This window comes from Platalea leucorodia (assembly GCF_965183815.1).
Source record: "Platalea leucorodia genome assembly, chromosome: 9".
Lineage (NCBI taxonomy): Eukaryota > Metazoa > Chordata > Aves > Pelecaniformes > Threskiornithidae > Platalea > Platalea leucorodia.
In genome coordinates, this window is record NC_138831.1 from 3139150 (window position 1) to 3145149 (window position 6000).

A 6000-nucleotide genomic window follows, 5' to 3' on the forward strand; every position below is an offset into this window, starting at 1 on the left:
CATGAGGTTCCTGTCAGCCCATTTCTCCAGCCTGTCAAGGTCCCTCTGGGTGGCAGCTCGACCCTCTGGTTTATCAGCCATTCCTCCCAGTTTTGTGTCATCAGCAAACTAGCGGAGGGTACACCCTGCCCCATCATCCAGATCATTAATGAAGATGTTAAACAGGACTGGACCCACTATTGACCCCTGGGGTACACTGCTAGTTACTGGCCTCCAACAAGACTTTGTGCCACCACCCTCTGGGCCCGGCCATTCAGCCAGTTTTCAATCCACTGTCTGCTCATCCAGCCCATGCTTCTACAGCTTGTCTATGAGGATATGGTGGGACACAGTGTCAAGGCCCTCCTGAAGTTCAGATAGACAATATCCACGGCCCTCCCATCATCTACCAAGCCAGTCATTTCGTTGTAGGAATTTATCAAGTTGGTCAAGCATGACTTCCCCTTGGTGAAGCCACGCTGACTACTCCTGATGATTTTCTTGTTGTTCGTGTGCCTGGAAATAGTTTCCAGGATTAGCTGCTCCATCACCTTCCCGGGGATCGAGGTGAGGCTGACTGACCTGTAGCTCCCTGGGTCCTCCTTCTTGCCCTTCTTGAAGATAGGAGTGACATTTGCTTTCCTTCAGTCTTTGGGCACTTCTCCCGGTCACCATGATTGATCAAAGATTATTGAGAGCGGCCTTGCAATGACACTTGCCAGCTCCCTCAGCACTCATGGGGGCTCTTTGAAGAGCCAAAGATCTTTGAAGAGGCCAAAGTCTGCTCTCTTGAAGATCAGAGTCATGAGCTTGCATTTGACCCTCCTTCCTCCCCTCAGGATCCTGAACTCCACCATCTCATGGGCACTGCAGCCAAGGCTGCCTTTGACCTTCACATCCCCAGTGAGCCCCTCATTGCTAGTGAGTATGAGGTCCAGCAGAGCATCTCTTCTTGTTGTCTCCTTTATCACTTGGAGGAGGAAGTTATTGTCAATACACTTCAGGAACCCCCTGTACTGCTTATGTCCTGCTGTGTTGTCCCTCCAGCCGATACCAGGGTGGAGCACATCTGGCTCCTCTTCAACCTTGAGGCTGGTGAACTTATTTTGTACTTGTAAGTCCTTAGGGGGAGCAGGAGCCTTCCTCTTGGTGTCAGAAGCTTCCATCCTTCACCTTCTCAGAGGTTGCACTTACCTTAATATTAGGGGTGGACACTGCCTGCTTCTCCGCTTCAGCTGGGGCTGGGGGCTCTTCGGGCTGTTTTGTCTGAGAGAAGATTCTGTCTGTCTGCCTTTGATCTCCTCTGCAGCAGGGTGCCGCGCAGCCTCCTGTAACTCCTCCACTTGGTGGCACAGCTCCTCCAAGAGAGCATGCCTTCTGCGGGACAGACGGACATTTCTCCTGGTGCCAGAGAGGCCCCAGGCTCTCGCTGCAGCCTGGGGCTTGGAGGGCCGCATCCCTTATCTGAAGCTGGGTCTGTGTTGGAGCCTCTGCTCTAGCAGGGACCAGCTCCAACACCCGCTGGGGAAACCATTCTGCGGTGTGTCACCGCCATATCGGAGACTGTCACGGTGATACTAATTCAACTGACGCCCCCTTCTTCGTGCCCTTCTGCACAAACTGCGGCGCAAACTGCTGCGTCTGTAAAAAAAAAAAAAAAAATTATAGTGCAGCAGTTCTTGGATTGGTAGCTCTTCGAGCAGTTCTCTGTTTTGGCAGATAGCACAGCAGAGAAACATGCTGAATATCATGCTGAAAATCGTTATTACAGCAACAAGAAGTCCAACTGCTTCAATTACATTCAATTTCAAATTAAACACCTCTTTAGTGGCCTCAGGGCACAACATTACAGTAAATGACGCAAGCAAGGTCTTCGTCAGACAGGTGTCCAAGAAATAAGGCTCAACAGGTCCTGTAACACCACAGCAGTTGAGAGGGAACACCCGCCAGGTCCCTCCGCCTCAGCCCCTCTCACTAGCCCGAGGAGCTGCCACCTCAGAGGAGCCCTGCAACTCAACAAGGCCAAGTGCAAGGTCCTGCACCTGGGTGGGGGCAATCCCCGGTGTCAGTACAGGCTGGGGGATGAAGGGACTGAGAGCAGCCCTGAGGAGGAGGACTTGGGGCTACTGATAGACGAAAAGCTGGACGTGAGGCGGCAATGTGCTCTCGCAGCCCAGAAAGCCAAGCGTATCCTGGGCTGCATCCCCCGCAGCGTGGGCAGCGGGGCGAGGGAGGGGATTCTGCCCCTCTGCTCCGCTCTGGGGAGACCCCCCTGGAGCCCCGCGTCCAGCTCGGGGGTCCTCAGCACGGGAAGGACACGGAGCTGTTGGAGCGGGGCCAGGGGAGGACACCAAAATGATCCGAGGGCTGGAACGCCTCTGCTGTGAGGACAGGCTGAGAGAGCTGGGGGGGTTCAGCCTGGAGAAGACAAGGCTGCGGGGAGACCTCATTGCCGCCTTTCAGTGCTTAAAGGGGGCTCATAAGAAAGATGGGGACAGACTTTTTAGCAGGGCCTGTAGGGACAGGACAAGGGGTGATGGTTTAAAACTGAAAGAGGGTAGATTCAGACTAAATATAAGGAAGAAATTTTTCACGATGAGGGTGGTGAGACACTGGAAGGGGTTGCCCAGAGAGGCGGTAGATGCCCCATGCTGGAAACATTCAAGGCCAGGCTGGATGGGGCTCTGAGCAACCTGATCTGGTTGAAGATGTCCCTGCCAACTGCAGGGGGATGGACTGGATGGCCTTTAAAGGTCCCTGCCATCCCAAAGCGTTCTGTGATTCCATGAACTCCTGGTCCAGCCCCGGCCAAGCATTTGAGACCTGGTCAAGCCCTGAGCATCACATGGCTGCAAACATGGTGTGGTTCCACGCTGGAAGACTCAAAAATGTATCGGTCCCTTTCCATTAGGCATCCAGCTCATGTTTTCAAGCTTTCCTCAACAGCAGCAGCTAGAAGGCTTTTTCTTTGGTTCCAAAACAATTTTCTCCAGGAGGGCAGGAGATGCTAAAATCCAACATCGCAAGCTCTGAGTGAGGAGCCAGCCACGCTGTCACGGCCTCACCACGTGTCTTTGCACGGGTGCCCCGTGCTCTACGTCTGCCATATGGCACGTCACTGAGACAACAGGACATAGGTCTGGAGGTGATCAGGATTTTAAATTCAAATGTTCTTATCCCCCAAATAAGTGTTCATTAAAAATATTCTTGAGCTTTTTTTTCCTGCAAGAATTGAACTTTTCTATGGTTGAAGAGTGAATCTTCTGCAAAAAAAAAAAAAAAAAAAGATGGTATTTTTTTTCTGGCATGAACTTGCTGGTGTTCAACAACTAAAGAAAGGTGTTATGTGCCAAAGACCGCTGAACCCTCTAGTGAATCAAGCAGCCAGCCGAGGGCACCCGGGCTTATCCAGACTGACCTTTACAGCTCCGGCCAGCCCAACGCTGGCGCATCTCACCCCTCTGTGCAACTGCCTGCCTCTTTTTGCCAGCTCCTTCCTTCCACCATCTTCTCCCATGCAACAGCAACCCCGAGCGTGGCCAGGGCAGGTAACAGGCTGGCTGTACCCCTTACCCGACGCGGCAGGGCAGAGCCGACAGGCTGGAACCGAAGTACTGGCTTTTGACTTCTTTTGGACCACGTCCCTCCGGCGCTCTGAAAGTCCTTTTTATCCCAGAATCAATGCAGCCCCCAGCCCCCGCCAAGCAGGAAACGCAGCAGGAACTCCCAAGCTGTCGCTTACCCATGAGATGAGATAAAAACACCTCAGTGCGCTCCGATTCTAGTCCAGGCATGGCATTTAATGAATGCTCTTGTCATTTTTCACTTTGCTGCTGGTAATTTGGCTGTCTTCGCGTGCAGGTGGCTTACTACAAGCGGGTAACTAAAAGCCTTTCACATCTCCTGACCCTGCCACATCCAGCTCCCAAATCTTACAAACTGAATCCGGTGTCTGAAGCAGCCTAATCACATCAAAGAAAACGCAAAAACACCCTCGCGTTTTACACGGCCTCAGATCAGAGGGAAGCAACCCACACGGGCATGGCAGCGGGCACGCTTTCCGTGAGGCTCATGGTGCTCCCTGGATTTTTTTTGACGTCATACATCAATCTCAGACGGAGTAACAAAGGGGGAGTATGAAAGGAGAAGATACATTTTAGGCAAGAAAATTAAGTAAAATTAGTGGTAAGATCAATCAGCCAGGTCAGCGCTGCCAGCGGAGCAGAAAACAGCCAGCAGAGATGGGCAACACCAGTTCTCTTTAAAAACAGCAGGGACTGAAGCCCAGCACAGCCCCTCTGTCTTCATTTTACGCTCCCTGGAATAGGCACATCTGGCTCAGCTTTCTTGTGAGGCACTGACAGCTTTATAGGCAAAGGCTTGTCACTTCTCATTTGATCTCCTCCAGCCTCCCTACCTGGTGTATATTCTCCAACGATGTTCAGAGCACTGGTAAAAGGCGCTTTACAATTGCACTAAATGCTTTTTTATAGCTGCTTCAAAGCTGTTCAGAGTTTTTTCTTGGTGTTACCGTTATCTGCGCTTTTCTGTTCTTCCCCCAAATTGTTCAATTTCACAGTTACGTCTGTTAGGCAGAATGAGAAGGCAAGCATGTATTTTAGGCTGGTGAAACTGAAAATCCTTCTGCCATCTCCCCCTGGAAGTTACCGTAACAGCTTCTGCTTTCAGGAAATTCAGCCAGCTTTCTGATTTCAATTTAAGGGTCACATTTTGTTCCAAGAGACTTGCAAACAAACACTACCGAGGTAGAGGAATGAGGTGATAGCTAAGGGAAAGAATTTGGTGCCTGGGACTTGTTAATTAAAAAGAAATTAACCACAAAGTCTAATCTCAACAGAAACGTAACTTATTTTGAACCTCCAGTTAAAAAAAGGCAACACGTGAACTTGAAATCTGCTGGTGGGATGTTTTATTCTCCTAAATACAGCAGAGTGGAATCAACCTACAAAGGTGAAAGTCATCTATTGCCCTTGCTCAGCAGAGCAAGAAAATAAACAACAAGCAAAACAAAGAAGCAGTCAGATGATAAGTTCTGGCAGCGTTAGAAAATATAGATGTCACTAGTAGCAGGAGAAAGGTTATTTCTGTGCACGCTGACAATCGTCCAGACAGCAGAAGGTGATCTGTGCCCACTCTTGGGTGAGAAGGAAGAAACCCGCTCTCAGACTCTGTCCCGTTACCTCGATGGCTGGCTTTTTGGGACAGCGACCCAGGGCAGGCTTGTGGCACACCACGCGATTTAACCCCCTCTTCTCTGGGGCTGTGCAGCCCTTTGGCATCTCATCCCCCTGTAAGAAGAAAGCTTAAGAATTCCCCCACCCAGCCCCTCCGTCCTTAGGCACAAGGAAAGATTTAACCTCTCCCTTGTTCCAGTAGATGTGAATTTACTTCAGAGCCTCCAACAAGCTTTCTATAAGCTTATTTGCTGACTTAGCCTTTCTAATGCCGGGACACTGTGAAACGTTTTGACTGTACCAAGCAGGGGCGGGTACCCGCTCTATTCTTGCACAGCCCAGGCACGCAGCCATTCTCTGGGCAAAATGCACAGCTTCTGCTCTCATCCAAAATCCTGCTGGGGAAAACATATAATAAACACTTCAAGAGGAATGACCTGGAGCAATTAATGCCTTCCAGAATATGCTTTAATTAGAAGGGAACAGAATCTGCTCTATTTAGAGCCCAGGAGCGGGAGCAAGATTTTCTGTATCACTTCGAGCCGTTCTTCATCTCTCTGCATCAGCTTGCTCCCCTTCGGGGAGGGCACGCTGCCCGCCTGGACCCAGCGATGCTCCCGGCCCTGCTTGTTTCCCATCCCCTGCTCTAAGGTGCAGGGGAAGAGCGAGCACAAGTTGTGCTTGACTTTTCCAGTTTTCACATGCCCCTGCTGCCTCCCATCCCCGGAGCTTTACGTTTCTCTCCTCACTAAAGCGGGGTTGATTGCTGCATTAACAGCCATGCCGTTCTCCTGCAGGAGGCTCTGACAGCAAACCTCAGCAGACT